Source organism: Lucilia cuprina, chromosome 4 (genome assembly GCF_022045245.1).
Source record: "Lucilia cuprina isolate Lc7/37 chromosome 4, ASM2204524v1, whole genome shotgun sequence".
Taxonomy (NCBI): Eukaryota; Metazoa; Arthropoda; class Insecta; order Diptera; family Calliphoridae; genus Lucilia; species Lucilia cuprina.
In genome coordinates this window covers 22,191,068-22,215,777 of record NC_060952.1, presented here as the reverse complement: position 1 = coordinate 22,215,777, position 24,710 = coordinate 22,191,068, and the positions used below count along the sequence as shown (strand labels likewise).

General features: G+C 26.7%; 1 protein-coding gene and 1 long non-coding RNA gene across 6 annotated transcripts in view; one reads left to right on the top strand and one right to left on the bottom strand.

Moving 5' to 3' along the window:
- Positions 1 to 24,710, bottom strand: part of LOC111675784 — an 81,898-nt gene that overhangs the window by 37,678 nt on the left and 19,510 nt on the right. For 2 of the 4 annotated variants that reach the window (XM_046950170.1, XM_046950168.1), the window contains exon 2: positions 14,938 to 15,028. The gene's annotated coding sequence lies outside the window, so the exon portion shown is untranslated. The remainder of the gene's footprint in view (positions 1 to 14,937; positions 15,029 to 24,710) is intronic. The other 2 variants (XM_046950171.1, XM_046950169.1) reach the window with 1 other exon arrangement.
- LOC124419712 overlaps positions 741 to 24,710 on the top strand; it is a 66,473-nt gene continuing 42,503 nt past the window's right edge. The window contains exons 1-2 of one of the 2 annotated variants that reach the window (XR_006940772.1): positions 741 to 778; positions 22,071 to 22,182. This is a non-coding gene — a long non-coding RNA (uncharacterized LOC124419712). Of the gene's footprint in view, positions 779 to 10,812; positions 10,853 to 22,070; positions 22,183 to 24,710 lie in introns of those variants that run through there. The other variant, XR_006940771.1, reaches the window with a different exon arrangement.

Here is a 24,710-nt window from a genome sequence, read left to right as displayed (position 1 = left end):
TAGTTTAAAATTATTCTCCTCACGAATTTTCAATTTTTTTATGAAAATAATTTGAGAATAATATTATACTTTTTCTTAAATTTTATAAAAATGTTGTAGTTTTATTTAATCATAATATAATTAATATCATTATATTTAATTTCGCTAAAATTTAAGAATAGAATATTACGAAAGGTTTTCGTACTTTCGTAAAAATAGAAAAGGTTTTTATTAAATAATATTTCGTATTATACACGAAATTTAAATATTACGAAAATAGAAGTTACGAATTTTTTTTCGTAATGTTGAGCATGGATTATTTTCAGTGTAGAGACTTTGGTTTTGAATCGTTTTTTGGTTTTGAATCGTTTTTGACGTTTTTTGATAGACATTAATTTTGCCACTGAGATATCGTGTCCTAAAATTAAAAAAAAAATGGTTGTCCTTTAAAGTTAATTTTTACTGATATCCTAGTAGAAACAGTAATATGTAACTGAGTACGATATTATGCAAGTCACAAAATTTATTTCAACCCCATATAGTAGCATTATATTAATTTGTTTAAATTTTGCAAATATATATTTCAGTCTTATAAATTTAGTCATTTATAATTATACTTAAACATTTCGTTGCCCATAATTAATATTAATCAAGGAAACATTTTTGTTTTTTTTATACTATATATAAACTCACACAAAATTGCAGTCAATTAAACAAAAATTTAAATTAATTGTATGTATTTTTAATTTTCTTCATTTTCAGATAAATCTTGTCTTGTTGTCATGATACTTATATATGAGTAAGTAATAAATTATGTATATTTTTTTATTATAAACGATCACGTACAAACAAAGCACAAATTTGTACATTTTCTAAACAATTTTGGCAAAAATGTACAAAATATCAATATTGAGGTATCCGTTCTAATCGTTAAACAAATAAGGCATTTGTTAACGAACTTGGAAGTTGTTATGTGTTAAATAATTTTTAAAGGCGCAAATTTTCAAATTATTTTCGGAAATCTATAATTTGTTGACAAATACGCATAGCATAACAACACTTTGTTGGGGTTTTTAATTCTCTAAGGCACCAGTTTGTCTAAAAAGGGGAGTTCGAGTTAAAATTAATTTGAAAAAAAAGTGTTTACAGTTGTTGCTGTAAGCCTAAAATTTTAATTGTCTGACAATTTAGCAAGTAGCCTCTGTGTGTGAGTGTGTTCACAAATGATAATTGAAACTGGTAATTATTTATGTGCCAACACTGTATAATTATCAAAGCTGCTTTTAACTCATAAATAAATTGGAATATATAAAATGTATATAACCACTGTATTTAACAACACTTAAATGGTAAAAGCAACCCATTTGACGTTTGTATTTTGCAAATTAAAAGAATATCAAATCAACCGATGAGTATTATTTCAGTGTTACCATGTTAGTCTTTTTATTTAGCCTTTTTATTTATAATTTAGCATTGAATTGTATGTTTGGGCTTCATATTTTTTCCATTTCTTGTTCGTTTACTTATTTAGCTTTAAAAGAATTGTTTTTTTTTTGATCTAGTAACGTTCTTGAAATTTCCAAAATTATTGGTTTAAGGCAGGGCACATTTAGAAAGGTGACTGCATCACTACATCAATACAAAAACATCATGTATTTTATTTTAGTACTAGAATTAGACTAATGTCAAAAATTACTTATGAAATGTAAATAAATAACATTCATAACATGTAAACATTAGCAACTTTTAACATTATGCATACTCTACACAAAAATAATCAGCTGCTTTATTGCAGTCACCTTACTTTATTATGCCGTGGTTTAAGGTATCATATGGTTGGCTATCCGAAATTCTGAAACATTTCAGTATTTTCCTTCCATTAGGTCTCATTTTCCGAAGCTTCTGGCAACACTGGCCATTACATAAGCTTGTAAATTATTGTTGTTTGTGTGCAACTACTTTATTATGGAAGGTATATTAAATTTATGTTGCTATTCATTTCTAAAATTACTAAATTAAGGTAATTTTGAATCCGTGAGACAATTTCTTTTAGGAAAACGCAAATTTCTTATAAAATCACCAAATGTCACCCATAAAACCTTAAAAATTCATCGGTAAACTATGCCGACACAATTCGAGATCGTAAAAAAGACTTAAGTTAGGAATTTTCTGCAAAGTTTTATATATTTAAAAGAATAATATTCAGTCGTTCGTTCAAGGATTTCTTGCCAAATATGTCCATAATTAAAAAACGTGATCAAAAAAGTTTTAACATTTTTTTAAATTTTTAAGTTTTAGGGTTTCTTTAAAATCGCCTATACCCAGCGTAATTTAATGCATAGATACTTGTTTCTATTTTAAATGAAGTTGGCATACACATGTTTGATACTTACATTGCAACCGCCAACATGCTGCATTATATATGACAGACTGACTGCACCAACTGTTTTGGTTTAAATGGCTCATTCATACTCTCAACAAAACGTGTATGGTATATTTAATATGCCGGTCAGAGGTTTAAAATAATGAAATATTTATCGTTTTTTATTTCTATATACGTATGAATAAAAAAATATCTTAAAAACCACACACACCCTTTCAAGGGTACTCATTTATTTAAAAATTATTATTGTTATTATAAATTTATAAACTTTTGTATGTTTGCGAGTCCTTATAGTAGCGAACAAGTAGAAAAAGGAGTTTCATCCCTCAATCAGCAGCCAAATATCTCAAGTTCATTTTGGGCATCAATCACTATAATTTTAACCACTTAGACATAGAAGACATCTATCGTTCATAACAATTTCTCCCATTCGTTACCAGCACTAAACTAAAAAACATTTTAATATTTATGAATTCAATTGAATTAAATTTTATTTTAGAATATTCCAGGAATTCTGTTTTTCATTATGCAAAATATACAATTGCCGACAATGTTTAAATCTTAAACAGTAATGGCTGCAAGGACGCTATAAATCAATTAAAGAATTAATCGTTTCAAAATAGTGTTTACAAAAATTTTATCTCTGTCATTCTCACATAATCACAAATGACTACTTACACACAAACGTATGCAATAATTGATATACATTTTGTTAGTGTTTTAATAAATTTGCAAAATCTCAAGTTTTATCATAAAATATCACAGGAACATTTAAATTTTTAGTATTTGTGTATGTGTTCATTTTTAATGACATTATAATTTATCATTATGTTGATATTTAATGACTAATCGATCGCTATATACTGTATGTTGTATGCTTTTTTAATTAAATATTATGGTATGAAACCAAAAAGAAAAGTTAATAAAATATTGAAAAATATATTTTGAGTTTTTCGAGAGTTATAAATATTTACATACAAATACACATAAATGTATAGAAATTTAATGCTAACATCCATTAGGCATTTGTAAATTATATTTTAAAAGCTTTACTAATATAAATTACTTTTAAATATTGCTTTTAAACATTTTTCTACTAAGAAAATTAGTTTAATGTAATTTGATATGAATAATGTGCCATAATTGAATTTGATACGAGTAATTATTGAATTTTGAGAAATACAATGAATAGTTTTTTTAACAGCAGCTGTCACAAAAACATTTCAATTTTAGTTTTTTTTTCAAATGTCAAATTTAAAATGTCTTTTAATTATTTCATTTAATATGTCACAGACTAACGAAACTAGCAGCAGTTGTGTAGCAATAGAAACATTTTACTCACATTTTTGTAAATTGCTTGGCTTTCATTACTTTCTGGAATTTTTAGTTTCGTCACTGAGTATTACTTTGTATTAACTCAAAATAGTTCTGTATACAATATTTATTAGGGTAGTCTAAGTTATTATAATTACAACTATTTTAAGGCTTCAATACAAATCTAAATGAAAATGCTTTTTCGAAAATTTGTACATGACTCATTTTTGTAATTCTTCAAGATATGTGGACCATTTGAAACCACCTTATTGTGAACAGAACAAAAATTTTATTACATTGTTCTTTTTTTTAATTTTATTATTTGAAAACGAGTATGGTTTCTTTAGTTTTATTTTAAACGGCGCTTAATGCCCCATCAACACATAACTACAGAAATATGGGTCAATAGTTGAAAAAATAAAATAAAAAGCATTTTAGAACAGAAAAAATATAAAACTATAGATACATGTATAGAGAAATAATACTACCGGAGGTTATATGATACTTTTATGTGGATGTGACTTCACTAAGCTGTCAACATTTATTGGACAATAAAAACAAGGACATTATATAAAAAAACGAACAGTTAAAATATCATACAGAATAAAAAAAGTGACAATGTTGGAAAAAAACCTAATGTGTAATTAGCAATTATTGAAGTGGAATAAATGATAATAACACACTCATACAGGGTCTGTGACATATAAACGCACACATTGACATGTTTTCCCTGAATTAGACATGTCAGGAAACAGCAACGAGCAAACAAAAAAAAAAAAAAAATACTTCTCACTTAATACCTTTTACCACACTACGTCCCACACACACACACTCGTTTATTACAACCCTTTTTATACTAATTATAAATGTGGCAACAAACTGTTAGCTTGGTCAACCAGAGTTGGAAAGCTAATGTAATGTTAATGCAAAAATGGTTTAATTGTTTTTTTTTTAACTTAATGAACAACGTACATAGCAACAGAGAAATTTTTGATACATCTGTTGGTTAGTTTAAACAATATCATGAGGTATGTTAGCCCTTCTAGACTATTCTTGAGTATATAACATTATAAAATATATACGTAGTCCATAATATAGTCTGAAATATATACTGTAGTTTGCATGTTAGGCTGAAATATAGACTCTAGTCTCGACTATAGTATACGTCTAGTCCAAAGTCTATACAATTTACTATAGTCTTAACCATTGACTACAGTTTGGACAATACGCAGTAGTCTGGAATATAGTCTGGACTATAGGCTATTGTAAGGACTAAAGAATATAGTCGGGACCATGGGCTATAGTTAGGACTATGGAATAGAGTCGGTGCTATTGTTAGAACTACAGAATATTGTCGGAACTATAGGCTATAGTCGTGACCATAGCCCACCGACTGTATTATAGATTATAGTCTAGACTATATACTATATATACTATAGTCTGGACTATAGTCTTTACCATAAACTATAGTCTATAGTCTATACCATTATGGACTGTCCTATAGGCTATACTGTATGCTGTAGTACTGGCTATCAATTACTGACAGCACTGCAGACTATATAGTCTTAACTACAACAGACTAAAGTCTGGACGGATACACCCCACTATACTTTATTAAATTCCTTTTAATACATTTCTTCTACATTATATAACTTTTTCACTGCAAATCTATATATACATTATATTATTATCTAAGAGTGCGATAAAGCAAGATAATTAATTAAAATACTTCAAGTGATTTAAAAGGATATGAGAAGGATATTTACTTAGTTAGTATTCATATGATGTCTTTATGTACATTTTGTAGCTGTAGCTGAATTAATTACATAATTTAACTATTTTAAACCAATCAAGCGTATTTTAGTAGTTTTAATGTTTTACATACATATATACTTAAGTAAGAAAGTTATTTAAATTCTTAACATCATAATGTATGTTATGAAAGTATAGTCAGCCTGCCATTACTAAGTATTTCTAAACTGAATTTTATTATATAATTTTGTTTTAGTTATATATACAGAAAGTACAGAGTTTATTCAAACATACTCTTTAATATTTTTTAATTATCACTTAATTTTAATAAATAAGAATTTGTCATTTGTTATACATTCATTTATCACCAAATTTAAATAATTTCGATTGGGAAAAATTATCTAATGTACATACATATAAATCATTTGTCTTCACATAAATTTAAAAAATTAAACTACACATACATATTTTCCCTTGTTAATGTTTTTTCTAATTTTTTTGTGGTTGATTATTAGCAAATTAATTGAATTAAATAACTTGTGATTAATTAAATTGGGTCAAACGACCATAACCGCTCATTAAATAAAGCGTTGCAACGAGCTACATACATAGACAACTAAAAATAAATAAACATCAAGTAAGATAACTAACAAAAAAATTAGAAATTTTATACAATTAACATGTACGAATTCATGCATGTACGTCGAGCATGGCAGTACACAAATATAATTAAAAAGGGTGCCGAGAGTAATTAAAATATTAGAGAAGTAATTTTGTTAAAATTTTTATAAAATCTCAGAACAAATTTAAAACATTCACACATTTTTGTATTTAATTTTTTAATGATTTATAGATTTCGTAATTCTCTGTTATAAGAGTATTTTTAAAAATTCGTAAAGATTTCTTAATTTTAAAGAATTAATTTGCAAATATTAAACAAGTAAGAAGTTATAGTCGGGCGAGGCCGACCATATAATACCCTAGCCTGTATACGAATAAAATGTGTTTTAGTTTTCATAATAAATCATTTAAGTTGAATTGTACCTTGCCTTAGATATACATAAGCCATTTAATGTTTAATAAAACTATGGAAATTTAAGTAAAATTTTGATGGGGGCTTTTGCAAATATTAAACAAGTAAGAAGTTATAGTCGGGCGAGGCCGACCATATAATACCCTACACCTGTATACGAATAAAATGTGATTTAGTTTTCATAATAAAGCATTTAAGTTGAATTGTACCTTGCCTTAGATATACTAAAGCCATTTAATGATTAATAAAACTGTGGATATTTAAGTAAAATTTTGATGGGGGCTTTTTAGAGGGACTAGAGTCCCATTTTCAATAGGCTTTGTCTACAGTACCATAAAATATCATGTCCCAAATTTTATTGAATTATCTCCAAAATTGCGGCCTGTATTTTGATTAAAAGGTTTGCAAGCTCTATTCGGGAGTTCAGTTGTATGGGGCTAGGTGAAATAATGGTCCGATATTAACCATTTTCAACGGGCTTCGTCTACAGTAACATAAAAGATGATGTGCCAAATTTCATTGAATTATCTCAAAAATTGCGACCTGTAGTTTGATTACAATGTTTATAAGCCCTTTTTGGGGGGTAAAGTTGTATGGGGGCTAAGTGAAATAATGGACCGATCTTAACTATTTTCAATAGGGTTCGTCCCTGGGACAACAAATGGAATCATGTACCAAATTTCATTCAATTATCTTCAAATTTGCGGCCTGTAGTTTAATTACAAGGTTTACATGGACGGACGGACATAGCTAAATCAACTCAGAAAATGATTCTAAGCCGATTGGTATACTTTAAGGTGGGTACAGGACCAATATTATTGTGCGTTACAAACATCAGCACAAACCCTCCACACTAAAGTGGTGTAGGGTATAAAAATGGGTTTTTATAAAATATTTTATAAAAAATTTCCTTGTAAAAAAATTTCAAAAATTTTATTTTTATAAAAAAATATTTGAAAAACTCTATTCCAAAGAATTTCTCAAAAAAATTTAATTAATTAATTTAAAGCTATTTTTGAATTTGATACTTTTTTAATGTTTTCAAAACATTTAATTCATTTAACAAATCTTTAAATAATCGTAAATTTCAGAGAACTTTTTAATTCACTCTTTTTATTTGTGAGTGACAATTTAATCTCCATATGGCGTGGGTTACAAAAATATAAATGTATTTCCTTATTACCAGTGTCAAACAGTTAGTGGGCCAGTCAGGCAGGCAGGCAACAGAAAAACGTTCAGTCTGTCAGTCAAATTTAATACCCCAGACTAACAAACGTACGACAACATAACAAAACTGGCGTTAACTTACAAATATTAAAACAAAAACGTAGGTACTCTCTCGATGATAACAACCAAAAATTTACAAAATTTTATAGTCGGGCGTGGTCGACCATATGATACCCTTCACCTGTGATTATGTCACAAATTATGATTATTTTTTAATAATAAAGTATTTAATATCATTTTTACTTAATTCTTAAATATTTTAATAATTTGTTTACAAAAAAGGGTTTTTTTTACATGTCGGCTGGAAGTTAATATGGTTTTATTATTATAAATTTTGGTAGAGGGATTCAAATCTATATTAAGGTTATTTAAGCAGAATATCATTTTGATATTAGTGTTTATTTTTTGAAGGGACCTTTTATGGGTGATATTGTCAAATGAGACCTAATCATTGCGAAAAACTGCAATATAATTTACACTCATATAGAACAGAGTTTTTCCAATTTTTATAGAGATAATAGATCATTTAAAATAATTATCGGCGAAATAATGGACCGATTTTAACCATTTTTAATAGGACTTGGGTCAAGAGAAGTACATGTGCCAAATTTCAACAAATAATATTATATGAATACACAGACAGACGAAAGTTATTCTGAGCCGATTGGTAGTAGAACCAATATTTTTGAGTGTTACAAACATCAGCACAAACGCATTCTACCCTCTCCACTATAATGGTGTAGGGTATAAAAACTTTTATTGTAAAAGGAGAGAGAAAAATAATAATAAAATGAATGAAACAAAAAACAACATTTAAAAAACAAACTACTACTATCCATTGTAAACAAATGTTGTCCATTAAAAATATTAAAAATGTCAACATGACGTCAACGGACAATGACTGGGGCTTGAGTAAATACAAACTGGCAAACAAACTAACAAAAATATATAAAATATTAAGTTTAATGTTAACAAATTACTTACAACATTCAGACAAAACACTCAAACGGAAAAATGCAAACAGACAGTCTGACACACAGACAGATAGAGCGACAAATACAACAACTGAATAATTGTTAAGACTATTTGTTTAAATGATGTATATTTGTATTTATCAAGGTTAAATACAATACTCTCTGGCCAGACAGACAATACAAATGAATCTTTGTTTGTCATCTCGGATTGATAAAGTTTAATAACTAATTGAACAATATTTAAGTGAGAAATCAGTTCAATAAACTCTTTTTTACCGCTTTTGATAACATGCAATTTGTTTTTTTTTATTTATTTACATAATTTATTACAAAGTAATCATAATTAAGGGAATGACCGAAAAGGTAAACAAAAATGAATAAAATGGAAAAGAAAAAATAAATACCAAATATAGGTAAAAAAATTCTTAATCCTCAATATCGTAAGATAAACTCAGCAAAAACTTAAATAGAAAAGTTAGATGTTTAAAATACTTAAATTTTCTTATACAATAGCATTTTAAGTCATTATTTTAACACACAGCTGAAAGTGTGCTTACTTTTTATCATCGCATACTATTACTTTTGACAAATTTTATTTTTCGTGTTTGTAGAAATAACATTTGAAATAAAAGGCTAAAAAGTAAGTTCTCACATATATTGTGATTTGTAAGTCATTAATAGAATGCTTCTAAGTAATGCAGGTAGTAAGTATGTAGTAACAAAAAAAATATGTTCTTTTTACTCCACAAGTTTTTAATGATGTTAATTAAATAATATTAATTTAAATTAAACTTGTCACCTTATCGCTAAATTTAGTTCCGCTGGATTCAATAATTAAATCAAATAAAAACATTTTTTATACAAATTTCAAATTTATTTTCTAATTAGAGGGCCAAACCAAATTTTATAAATTTAAATTTTCCCCATCAAAGTGTTTATGAGTTCAACACATTAACAGACCTTATTTGTTAAACATAAATATTTAATAGAATCTGTAATTTATGGCTATATAAAAGAATAATTTACGTTTCATTAATACGAAAAAAATTAACTAACGTTATGCATGATTAATAAAATAATATTTTTCTAACATTAAAACATAAATAGAAAAAAATTTACCAATTTATAATCAAAAACAAAATTATACAATTCAACCGAAAAATTAAAAAAAAAAATCGAAACCACTTTAATATACATAGAATCATGTCATACGGAAAAGGTGTGTGTTTGTCAGTGAATGTGTAGATATTTTTGGGTGTTACCTTTACTGTGTTGTTATGTATGGATATGCTGACAAATGCATTTCCGTATTGAAAAATTTTGTTAGTTTTTTTATATTTTTGAAAAAAACCTAACATGCATAACTACCATGACATTATTAAACACTAAGCGCACCTTGCTTCAAAAACAAAAAAAGCTTAGAATTTTGAATCTTTGATTTTTTGTGGAAAATACTCTGTTTATAAATATTTTATAGAGAAATTAGAATTTTTTTTAAGAGAATTTTTTAAAAATGTGCTTGATTTGTCAGTATTTTGTTTTGTTTAGAGCAAGTATAACAAGTAGTCCGACTCTCACATATAGGAAATTACTGCCGTGTGAATTCGACTCTCTTGTGAGAAATTTAAACTTGTCAAAAAATACTTAAATGTTTAACTTACTTTTTTGGCCACTTTAAGGATCGTACGCGAAATTACAATTATCCACAAAAAACTGCAATTTTTTTAAAATTCATGAACTGGAAAAAATTTTTGTTTAATCATTGACATTTAATTTTTGTTGTTGTTGAATTTTATTTTACAAACAGACAAAGTATAACAAGTAGTCCGACTCTTTGACAGCAGTACCTAACTCTAAGCATGTGTTAGTGAAAAAGTACCTAAATCTAAATATGTGTTAGTAACAAAAATATATATGTATTGGTGTATTCTAAACACACAGAGTTTTATAAAAAAGTTACAATTTTAAATTTGTTCGAATTTTCAATACCAAAAATTTAAACTCTGTTTGTAAAATAAAATTCAACAACAACAAAAATGAAATGTCAATAAATTAAAAAAAAAAAATTTCCAGTTCATGAAAATTAAACAAAATTTTAAATTAAAAGTTCTTTAAAACTATTTTAAAAAATTGCATTTTTTTTGTGGATAACTGCAATTTCGCGTACGATCCTTAAAAGTGGCCAAAAAAGTAAGTTAAATATTTGAGTGTTTTGACAAGTTTTAATTTCTCACAAGAGAGTCGAATTCACACGGTACTCGTAGATGTGAGAGAGTAATTTCTTATATGTGAGAGTCGGAATACTTGTTATACTTTGCAAACAGAGTTTTAATTTTTGGTTTTAAAAATTAAAACAAATTAAAAATTTAATTTTTTATAAAACATTTTTGTTACTAACACATTTTTAGAGTTAGGTACTTTTTCACTAACACATGCTTAGAGTTAGGTACTCCTGTCAAAAAGTCGGACTACTTATTATACTTTGGTTTAGAATATGCATGAATCACAAGTAAGAATGTACAGTTGGGCATAGGCGACCATATAATAAGCTACACCAGTGAATATGTTCAGATGTAGATTATTTGTGCTAAATAGTGCTAGGTGAAATAATGGACCAATTTTAACCATTGTCATATATTTGTTCTATTCAAACAAAATTTTACATTTGGACTTCATGGCACCGTTCAAACCTAAAAGCAATAACACTTCCTTTTTACGGATGTGAAGTTTCATTAGAATCAAATAATCTGTTTAGAAGTTTCAGGATTATTTAAATTTTTTATTTCTATATTGCTATAAGATGGGCTGACAGACCGACATACAGACAGAAAATGATTCTGTGCCAATTGGTATACTTATACTCATTAACATATGCATTTAAATATTTTTTGTATCAAGAGAATCTGTAGAAATTTTTCGATAGAAAATTTATAAAAATGTCCAGCAAAAACATGGTAATGACTTGTAGATCCGCATCAACTTACTTTTTAATGAGAACTACATACCACCTGCATTACATATAAGGAGTGAAGTATATATTGGCATATTGTTGAATTTTTTTTATTTTAAATAAACAAAAACAATTTTTTGTAAATTTGTTTTTCAAAAACAAAACTCGTTTTTTAAGATCGTAATCACTTGTAGATCCGCATCAACTTACTTTTTAATGAGAACTACATACCGCCTGCATTACATATAAGGAGTGAAGTATATATTGGCATATTGTTTAATTTTTTTATTTTAAACAAACAAAAACAGTTTTTTGTAAATTTGTTTTTCAAAAACAAAACTCGTTTTTTAAGATCGTTGTAAGTACTTACCTACCTCCCTATTTATAAGCCAGCGTGGTAAGTACTAGCCTTCAATGTCATCCCTGTGTTAAAATAATGACTTAAAATGTTATTGTGTAAGTAAATTTTTACCCCTTACTTTTCAATGTAAGTTTTTGCTGGGTAGGTTAGTGTGTAAAAATTTCTTGTTTACATAAAATTGGGCAATCTAATCAAGCAACATCACGTTCCTCTACTTCGTATTAGTGTTGCATATAATTAATTACTCACATGCATACCTTATTTATAAAGAATGAGTAAAAAATGTTCTAAAAAACAACTAATACAATATATGAGTGAGTAGAAGTGTGAGTAAAATGTATGTATATGAAAAAGTGTCGTGTATTGCATATACATACATATATAAATTATATTTATATACGGTATAGCAAAAAAGTATTCATTCATGATCCCCAAACAAAACCATATTAAAACATTGTATGTAGTATGTCTGTATAGCCACATTTATAAACATATCTACATACGTACATGCACCTCAATTATGAATTTAAGTGTTGATATTCGCCACGCATACTGATTAATGTCTCATCACACTTTATAGCATAAAGACAAGGCAAACAAGTGGCACGTATGTATGTATTATACTGTTTGTTGTTTTGCTGGTACCGTTTTGTTGTTGTTGTTTGTTGCACTGTTTTGCGGCGGTGTCATATCAGTGGCAAGCTATCGATAGGTATTGGTGTCGCTATAATTTTCATTGAATTTCCACTAAAGGGAAAGTGGTTTTTAGTTAATTGCCATACAATTTGTTAAAAATCTTTAATTGATTTCTGTGAAAATTAGAAAAAAAAACTATCAATTGACCGTATCGTATTGATATTTCTCCATTACGATGACTATATTTGTTTTAATTGTTTAAATAACCGATAGAGCAAAAACATCAAATAGTTTGGGTAGTTTAACAACATTTATTGCTTAAAACATAAAAATTGATGCAGTTTTTGTTTGGAAACGAATAATTATTCGCCTTAGAACCACTTTCTAAGTCGATTTAGCTATATACGCTGTCCGTCAGTCTGTCTGTATTTGTGTCCATGTACAGCTTGTGAAATCTGTCCATTAGCCCTATAAAACCGCACCCATGAGAGATTCTTTTGGTCTTATTATTATGTTAAATGTTCTAGTTCTATTCAAGTCTAAATGATACTGCAATTTTTTTGTATTGAGCATTTGTCCATATCCCTAGTAAAAACTCTCCTTATTTGAAGGTTAGCAATTTTGTTATTTTAAAAACAAATTTTTAACTCCTTATGTGTAAGTACTTATTAAGAAGTGATTTGTAAGCAATCGTAAGCATTTGCGTGTTTTTTATTTACAAAAAAAATTGGTTATATATTCAATTACATTTCAGTAAAAATTTCAATTTTTCTTTTTAGAAAAAATGTTTGCAAAAAGTTCTCTTTTAAGCAGAAGGTTTACTTTAATTGTATCCTCTACTTTGCTTTAAGAGAAGTCATTGAGAAGTAAATTTGTTTTTAAGTAAAACTTATTATGTCTAAATATTCATGTCTAAAATATTCATATCTGAAAATCTCTATCAGTTAGACATGTATTTAAATGCATTAAAAGCTTTCTATTTACACACTCAAACCTATTAATATTACAAATTATAATTATTTACTTTATTTGTATATATACAATAAAGTAAGCGTAATAAATTATTTACTTACTTAAATGTACTAATTGTTTTTGTGGCTGTTGTTCAAAAAAATTTCCTACTAATAAAGTGTTTATACAGAAGAGACTAGTTTTACAAATGAATAGAAATGTTAAAAAAACACATTTTCTTTTAATTTACAAGTTTTTCCTCAAATTGTAAAAGTAGCCTTTAGCCAAGGCTTAGGTGTCTGCAGTATATGATGATATTAAGTCTGGTTTGTGTTTCTTTTGCAACAAATTTACAAACATTTTTACAAACTCAAAAAATTGAATGTCCAATTGTTTATGAACATGTTCATAAATACTGCAATATTTTTAGGTGATTGAACCATAAAAGGTGCTATTTTGTTGACATTACTATACATAGTTTGTAACAACAGCCATAAAATTAGCAATTATACAAAAGAGTATTTCTGTTTACTGAATGTATTATTTTCTATGACTAAAATTTAGTATGTGAAATATATGTGTGTTTTTAATGATTTTTATCTTCATTTTGTTACGTGTTTTAAAAAGTAATTTATTGTCTTTATTTAAGTTTTTTGCGGTTTTCTCACCATCTATTAGACAATGGCACGCGTCTTTATAATAGAAAAAATTGTTTAAATTAATTAGAAACAAAAATTCCATTAAAACAACCAAGAAAATATATGTATGTCTTTCCATTTCATGTTTTTATATAACTTGAGTTTTAATTAAATATTTGTTATTGTACGATTTATACCTAAAGCTTTTTTTGTATTTTTTTACAATAGAAAGTTATAAATATATTTTTGTTTTATGTATGTTGCCACATCAATTTAAAGAAGAATTTTATTTGAAAGCAGAAGTAAAGTAGTAGTTTGTAAAAGAATGTATTTATTCCTTTTTTTAATAAATAATTAAAAAATCGCTCTATATTCAAAGAAAATATTTTAGAAATTCTCACCATTGAAAAAATATTTCTAAAATAATTTTCTTAAAATTATACATTAAATCAATTTTTATCGAACATGAGTTAGTTTTTTCTCCAAACATATACTACCTAGCCCTAACAATCCCTTTGACCATTTTATATAGACGGTTTATTGAACTACTAAGTACCTACATACATATTTTACCCAGAACTTGTCACAAAACAATAAAGATAGAAAAAAAAACACTGAACACAAGATAAACAAGAGAAATACTTAAGACTTTAAGTAGCTTAAAGTGAAAACAAATACAATTTGTGGTGTCTTAATATTTTATATTTTTCTTCTTCATCTTCTTGGACTCAACACTTACATACATTTAATATCCATTGGGAATTCTCTGCTTTTTCTCGTTCGTCGCAAAAGTCCATCAATGTGTTTGAGAGTTGACAGACAAGAAAATTCTGAAAATGATAAAAAGAAATGATAAATAAACTTTGAATTATTTGCTTTTTAGTTATTATGATGGCTTTGAGTAAAAATTGTAAAAATTTCTGGTTTTAATTTCTGGTCATTTTTTTTTGTTAAGAAAAAATGATATGAAATATAAACCCTTTAAATAAGATTAGAAAAAATTGGATTTCCAAAATCATTAAAAATAAAAAAAATGTTTAGAATATATATTGAAATTAATCATACGTTTCGGTGGGGTATAATATACAAAATAAAACTCGAAATATATAATTATTAATCATACGTCTAAGTGACAAATTACATATTTCTGCAAATGTAGAATATCTGTAAAATTCGTAATAAAATTGAATTTTTATGGAAACTTTTAAAATATGTCCTGTAGAGAACTTTTGCAATTTTTTTATAAAAAAAGTTATTTTTTGCAAAGTTGTTAAAAAAAAACTATTTTCTATTAAAAAGTAAATTTTGGAAAATTTTTTGTAAAATTTTTGCATAATTTTCTATGAGAAAAGCTATTGTTTGACAAAATTTCTATAAGAAATGAAAATGAACTTCTTTAAGAAAAGTCAATTTTTATAACTGAATTTTGACTCTCAAGATATTTTCTGAAGAGGAGTTTGTATGGAGGTAAGGGTCAAATGAGGCCCTACCATTACAAAAATCAGCAGTGTTGATGCACCTGAACTAGATTTAACATATGAGCTCAAAAGCCCTATTAAGGGGTTACGATTGTATGGACCGATTTCAACCATTTTCAATAGCGTATGTCTTGTCGAAAGAAGAGTAAGTGCCAAGTGTTGAAAACATCAGCATAAAACGAATAATACCTTCCCCACTATAGTGGTGTAGGGTATAATGAGAAATTTTGCAAGATTTTCTATTTTAAAGAGAGAAAAGAAGAGAATATTGCTTATGAAAATATATATATTTTTTTGAAAAATTTCTTTAAAACTTTTTTTTGGGCTTTTTGTTACGGGACCGATTTTCTTTTAAATATTTTTATTAATGATAAAACATTTAGATCTTTATATAAATTTTCCTATTAGTTTCATTTTTATTTTCTCCACATTAGACAGTAACAAGTCATTAAATTTATAGATGTATGTATATTTTTTAACATGAATGTTAATGGGCACAATCATATAACGAGCAAAATACCTTAACGTTTATTTCACATACAGTCACCCACTTTATTGCACTTTTCAGTGTTTTTTTTTCCTTCAATAATGTGGGAGGAGAACATAAAACTGCAATTGTAGATTTTATAAAAAAGAACGTAAACAAATACAAAACAATAGTTTATATTCCATAAATAATAATGTTGTGCAGCAGTAAAATATTTCCAGTTGTTGCATGAAAGGAAAAAAAATAATTTTTTTCTATATTGAAATCGTGCGGAAATGTTCTTGTACAAGTGAATTGTTAAAAGTTATTGTTGTTGTCACAGCAAAAGGAAATACTATTTTTATAACGTATGATGTTTGTTTAAGTAACTAACTTAGTTAAGTATTAAATAAAATAAACTTAAATAAATAACTTTGCTTTACAGCGTTATAATTCTCATAGTTTTAATCTGGTGTTGGAAATTTCCTTTTATTTTTGTTGTTGTTACTTTTGCCTTTAAGTTTAAAAATACAATGAACTTTGAGTGTTATGGCAAAAATGCATCATAATTTTTATGATATTTAGAGAAGAACATATACATATGTTGTAAATTTACGGCAAAATAATTTTACAATCCGTTTAAATTAAAGAATTTATGTTTTCTGTTCAATTTGCAAACATAAATTGTATAAGTAGAAACTGCTCTAAAGTATAAGCCAGAAACGAATTGGAACAATAACCGATTATATGTAGGTGAATCTAAACTGAATGAGAATTAAATTGTGCGAAAAAATGGGATGACAACATAAATGCGTAGATAGGTATATTTATGTATGTATGTGTAACTACATAAACAGTTGCGAGAATATATTTTTTAAAGTAAAGTAAAAGTATGTGTTAATACATAACAAAAAAAAAAAAAGAAAATAAAATACATTTAAAACACTGAAAGAAAAAGTTTTGGGTTCTAAACTAGAGTCTGAAGGAATATTCAATTATTAACTTTTTGTTATTTTACTTGTTATAAATTCTTTTTTAAGTACTTTCGAAAAGAGCTTTTAATATGAGTACATCTTAAAATAATCTTGTACATTTTTACATTTTTTCTTCAGTGTATTTAATCTTCTTTATGTTCTATCATAGAATGAATCTATGTCATTTGAAATATTATATAAATAACATACAAAAGACTACTTGATGATAATCATTCGTAGAAATGTTTGAATGAAAACTTATTGTTTGCAAATAGTATTACATTGCTTACGTTTGTTGAGTAGGAGTCATTTATTAAATTTTAATAAGGGATTTTTTAGACCCTTGGTCCCACACCCACCTTAAAAGAATACCAAGAATATCAGCTAAATATTATTTCTGTGAGTGTTGGAGTATCGTAATAGTGATATAAGTATTACAAATACTATATGTCAAGAAATACCTTTCGAAAAGATTTAATCCTGGAGTATGGTCAAATGCCAGTTAATGTTTAATTGATAAATATGGTGGCGTGTCAAAATGTCCAGTGCCATAATGTCCATGGACGTTATAAAACACTTAATTGAGTCATAGTGTCCATGGGCGTTATGACAATTTCAAAAGAGTCAGAATGTCTACGAGCAAAATTACACAACGTCCCCGAATTTTAGCGAAGCCGATATTCGAAATACTATTGAATTTTAAATCCCTACGTCCGGACGAAGGCCGCTTTTTGAATGGAATCCAAAATGCAACATACACCAAATTTTGGAGAAATTCTTTTGAGGAAAAGAGTTCTTCTTTCCTAAATTCTAAAAAATAATTCAATACATTTCTGTTTTTAAAGTGTCACAATGTCCATGGACATTATGACACTTCTAAGAGTTGTTATGACGTCAATGGACACTATGTCACTATTTGGTGTGTCATAACCTCTATGGACATTATGACACGTCTCCATAAATATACAATTTATTATTAGTATCATGTCATAGTGTTAAAGACAATGCCTCCTGGTACTCTGTATAGAATTGATTCTAATTTTTGTGCATATTGAATTTTGAATTCCCTTAAAAAGTGTCATAGATAGAGATGTTATAACGTCCATTGAAACTATGACACTTTTTGGTGTGTCATAACGTCTATGGACATAATGACACGTCACCATAAACATACTATTTATTATTAGTATCATGTCATAGTGTAAAAGACAATGCCTCCTGGTACCCTGTATAGAATTGATCCTAACTTTCGTGCGTATTGAATGCCCTTAAAAGATGTCATAAATAGATGGCCTTCTGTCAAGTTCAGGAGTTTTAAACTCTAGTGTATTTCCGTATAGGTCTTCATTTGATAAATGAACTATTTGTAGTTCATGGACATGTCAATATGTTCATGGATATTGTGACACTTTTTTACATATACAAATCTGTATTAAAAGTGTCCATTGATACTATAGAACTGTTTTATAAAATCATAATACCCCTGCAATACACGACAGTGTATTGCAGGGGTATTAAATAATTCCTATTTAATTTATTAAATGTTTATAAATACATGCTATATAAATATACCTAAAACATACTTTAATAAAATCAAAACTATTTCTGTTTTTGTAACTTGAAAATAGAAATTATATAAAAAGTAATTATTATTTTCTAGGAAATTGCAATAAATAAAATATTGTAAATAGTAATAAATATTTATTATTCAAATGAAATATATATGTATATGTATGTAGTCGTACATCTAGTTTTTCAATGTTATTTTATGTAATTAATTAAAAAGCTTTAAATAGAAAATAAATCCTAAAATCATATAATTTGCACTAATTGTTAAAAATAAGGAAAATAACGTCATACAAATATATTTGAATACCGCTTCATTTTATGAATGCCTAATTTTTTATTCGAAAATTTAATTCTTTAGGAATTCTCCTATTACAAATAAACGGACATAAAACTAACATCATACAAGTTCCTTTTTTTCTTTATCAACGTTAATTAGTGCAATTAAAAGACATACAATCTAAAAATACAGAAACTTTGTTTATACTCATTTTATTTTAAGTTTCTTTTGAAAATCTCAGTTAATAAGGAAGTCAGGGTGAAGGACATTTTAGGTAGAGGTTTCATTTCGCAAGTTTCCTGTTTAATATCATGGAAATTTTAATACCCTTTTAAATTTTTTGCATAAAATTTTACTAAACTTCTCTTTTTCAGACAAGTTTGCAAAATTTCATTATATTTTAAAAAAATGTTTTTAATAGAAAATGTGAAAATTTTTTTTTTAACAGAAATTAATTTTTAATAAAATATTTTTGCAAAAATTCTCTCTTGATAGAAAATTTTTAAAAAATTTAAATTTTATAGAAAATTTTGCAAAAATTTATTTTTTTTATAGAAAATTCTCTCTTTTAAATTTTATGAGGACGTGCCCAAAAATGATCCTACCCCTCATATATGTAAAGGTCCATAAAATGCGATATACAGAAGTAAGTTTCTTACAATCCAGAAAAACCCCAATTGACCGCCATATTTGATTTCTTGCAAATATTTTGAAAGTTCCATAAAATTCCTAAATCTCGTTTTTGGTTAACCCTAAATTAAAAGATAAACTTATTTAACTTTGGAACCCACATATTTGTTTCTTTTGTTGCTTCTTTCATTTTGTTGGTTCTTTGTAAAATTTGCTTACCACCACAAACTGACATTTATATTTCCTTTAAAAGGATGAGTGATGCGAAGAACAACAAAGTGAAATGAAACAACATTCAGAATACTTTTATAGTGTCATATTAAAATGACATTTCCAAAGAAGCAAAAGCCGGTAAAATGATGACAAAGAAAAACACAAACATAAAAATAAAAAGCGAAAAAAAAAAACAAAAACTTTGTTTAAAACTGTGAAGAACAGAAAATCGTAAAACGCCAAGAAAAAGAACCATGAAACCAGATTAAATCAACATCCATTCGCAGTAGAGTCTCTAACAACAGACTAACTCAGTGACTGATTGTAAATGCTGCATGGATGGGGTTTTTGTCTTATAGTTTTCGCATTCGGAATCTTCTTTGGCTGAATTGTGGTTTGTTGGTGATGTGGTTTTTTGTTTGTTCATACTCTGGTATATTTACAAGTACAAGTGTATGATGAATGCATTAATGTTGTTGGTTTGGTATTAAAAGTGTAATGCCTTGTGAGGCCATTGACCATGAGCATTGTATGTTGGGTTATTATTATTTTTGTTGTTGTTGTTCTTGTTGTTGAAAACACTTCCAACCAGGCAGCCAGCCAGTCATTGAGCCATCGAGCCAGCAAGGCAAACGTATTTAATGTAACCAAGTAATTATAGTGAAGGAAATATTCGAAACAAAAACAAATCCATTATAAAGAACATCATGACGATGTAAACGATAAAGATGAAAATCTAAAAACTTTTCTTTCCACAACAACAACAAGAAAAACTAAAAGTGGAATAAAATAAAAATATTTTTTCCTCGCTGTAAATAAAAAAAACAATTATTTTAATTTTTTTAGTTTCTCAGTTATTCAGTCATTTATTTTCTACATTTGTTTATTTATTTCTTAAAAAAGCAACAATAAGAGCCTAGTTCTTAACTTGCGGTTTATCTTTTATATAAGTTAATTAAGTCATTTTAGAAGTTGAAAATAAAAAAATACGAATATAATGAAAAAATCGTCGAAATCTTGAAAATGTTTAATTTATTTTCTTTGCTATTACTTAAACTATTTTCATTAATTCTTATTACTTACGAGAAACAAATATAAATAAAAATTTAACCAAATTGTTTTTGTTTTGCTTTATATAAATATATAATAAAAATGCAGTTTACCTAAAACACGCAGAGAGAGAGAGAGAGAACATAACTGCGGTGTGTTTTAATCCTTTACAATTTACACAATATAAATTAGCAGTTTTATTGGATACCAGTTATTTTCGGGATCTAAATCTCGAATATAGAATTTAATTTAAGATACAATTTTTTTAAGAAATTTTGATCATGATAAAACCATTTAATATATATTAAATAAATAATTAAATATTTTCTCTGAAGTCTGTAGGTATAACCAAAAACTATGGAAGGTTAAAATCAATAACATTCCATTAGCAAAAATTTCCTTTTTTTTACAAAGTTTCTTAATTAATTAGCTTTTCTGCTCTAAATATGTCAACACACAAATAACATATTATATTAGAAAACTAAACACCCCACAAACTGTCAATATCAATAACACAACCATATTATTCTACATTAATCGGCATTATTCTTTAAAAACTAAAAAAAAATAAATGGTATTTTGATGCTCTATTTAAAGCTATACAATTTTTTTCCAACAAAAACTAATTCAAATGAATAATTAAAATTTCATCAATGTGTGACATAATTAATAAATTCAGTTTGTTATAGTAATTGTTGTTGTTATTAAGAATAACACAATCCTCTCCGAAAAAATAAATAAAATAAATTGACAGGCTCCCATTTACCATGTCACATATTAGTATGAACATATACGTACAAAACAACATGTGACATATTGGCACTTCATAGTAAAGTATTTAAAAATATTAGAATATTTGATAGCATATCTGGAAAAAATTAAGGGTGAAGAAACAAATGCAGCAATATACATTTCATTATGGCCTTTTGTAGAAATTTTTTATCCAATTTTCTACCAAATTTCTGTATGAATTTATGCTAGTTCCATTTTACTATGTTAGTAGGAAAACTAAAATGTTAATATATAAATATATATTTTAAAAATAAAGATTTTTTAAAATAAAGTTTTTTCTTATTCAAATCAAAAAATGCTCAAATATTGACTTAGAAAAATTATGGTTTACATAGTAAATTTCAATATTTTGTATAGTAAATAATAACATTTAAAAATTCTACTAAATTTATCAATAACAAATTTTTGAATACTTTTTTTCAGGTTTAAAACATTCTGAAAACGTTTAACTATTATCCAGAATTATTTTCTTGGAGCTATCCTAATATGTGTTGTTATTCGAGTATGAGTAAAATATTGTTCATTAAAGTTGCATGTGAGTACTATAATTTTAGTGTTTGTTCGTATGTATATAATTTCCATAAAATATTTATGTTATTTCTAATTGTTATAATTGTGTCAATGCAAATTGTTTTTAGACAAATGACATTGACAAAATAAGTTTATTTTATAAAAAATCTAAAAAAAAGTTTGTGTGCCATAAAAAATGAAAGAATGTTCTCTAGAAAAGGAACGTTTTTTTTTGGGTTGGAAAAGGTAAACTTAACTTGAAAATATGAATAGATCTATCTATCTATCTATATAGATAGATAGATAGATAGATAGATAGATAGATACATAGATAGCTAGATAGATAGATAGATAGATAGATAGATAGATAGATAGATAGATAGATAGATAGATAGATAGATAGATATATAGAAAGTCTCTTAAGAATCATAAAAAACAATATTCGTAAGATTCATTAGGTTTTTTATACCCGTCAGCTTCGTGAATTCATTCAAATTACAAACGTAATTTTCACAATATAACTTTCCAACCCTTTGAAGTATTTATAATCTGGATCCTTATAGAGTGAATTAAGACATGACCGTCTGTTTAAATTAATTTTCTAAAGAACCCAGATACTTTTGGAATCCAAATCCTCAATAATTCTTTCAGGCATACTTCTCGAAAGAAATTTCATTTAAAAACAGCAAAATCCGTTCATAAATAACGGAAATATTCTAAAAATGTCATAAAAAGGAATGTTATTAAAAAGCGTGTTTGTAGTTGTATTTTGTTTTTTTGCTTTGACCTGGTCCACACTAGGAAACTTTTGTTGAGAAACTTTTTCTTTACACAATTGCAGAATTGCATTGTGATAAAATTACATTTTATTTAAAACAAAAAACTAATTACGCTACATAACGATTTAATCAAATGTCTGTACCCATAGACCAGAATTGAAATGTTCATTAAAGAAATCATTTCCATATCCACCTTTGTAATATTAACTTTAAAATGTTTTGCATACGAACAAGAACTTATTTTGTATGTCATTTGTTTGGCGTCACATTAGCTATTTCTCGAAAATAATCCACTTTACAAAATAAATAACATTTTCTCAGAACTAAAACGACAAAAAGCAATAATAACTGAAATAAAACTGAAAAAAGAAACAACTTGCTGGCAAAATTATACAAAATTTTAACGAGAAAGAAAATATTAACAACAGCAATAGAGAAGTTTTTTTTAAGGTGGAAACTTGTAGAAAATGGCAACAAAAAAATCACATCAAATAAAAAATTTCTTCGAAACGAAATACTTGTAAGAAGTAAGTGCAAATAACGGGTGTAATATTTAAGCACAACTAAAAGTTCAAAATCAAACTTTCATTTGACTTAACCCTGTATTGCGCAACGAGCTGGAAGTTAAATGTGATATATTTTATATTTCAAACAAACATACAATATTTATATATACAAATCAAATTTAACACACACATACTATCACAAAACAAATCCAATTTTATTTTTTTTTTTCGATTCCCCTTTTTTTATATGATTTGACATTTTATTGTGTTGAAATCCAGCGGTTTTATATAATATAATATTTCTTATTATATTTCTGTTAGAGTAAAATATTGGTGAATGTTTTCTTATAAAGCAGTTAGAGATAATATAGATGATCTAGCCGGAAGTTTATATTCAATTTTATGTCAATTTTATCAATTGAACTCCTTATTTGTTACAGTTTACAAAAGTGTAATTACTTCATATATCACAGGTAATTTAGTGGAGAGACAATCTTCACTTTTAGGATTCTTAGTAATCAATTTATACCCCATGTTTATAGAGCCAACTATAAATTAAAATAAAAGAATGAAGTTTTATTGTAATATGTATCAATTGAATATCGTCCGTTGTACCGATCGATATACATTAGTTAATCGACCCAATCCTTTCAAACTACTGGGTATGTACATATGTTTCATTGTATATGTTTTCCATGTGTATAAAAATATGTATATTTTTTTATTGCAAAGAAAAATTTTACTTTTTCGAATGAAAAGTTTATACCAAATATTACTCATATGAAATTGCATTTATTTGTGATGTGTTTAGTTGAATTGAAAGGTAAAACAAGTTTTAATGCAAAATATGGATTTACGACGATTATTATGGCGATGGTGAAGATTTTGTTATAAGTTTAAAAAAAAAATGTTTTTGACAATGGCTAAAGTAAAGGATTGAAAAAATTTAAAATGTATATATTTATGTATGTTTATATGTATATATGAATGTGTGTTGATTTGTTGGTGAGTTTGTTGTAACATTGTACATATTTCTGTACGGTTTAAGGAACTATAGGCTACCAAGCCCACATCCGAAATAAGTTATAAAAGTTGCATAGCATAGAAACTGCGACAGACCACTCAAATGAATAACTTTGAATTAATATTTAGAGTCATAATGGGGGTTGAATGTGTATATAAATTAATTATTAAATTAGTTTATCTAACTGTGTCCGCACATCCCGAAACCCACATGAAAAACTTTAGGAAATATGACCGTACACTGA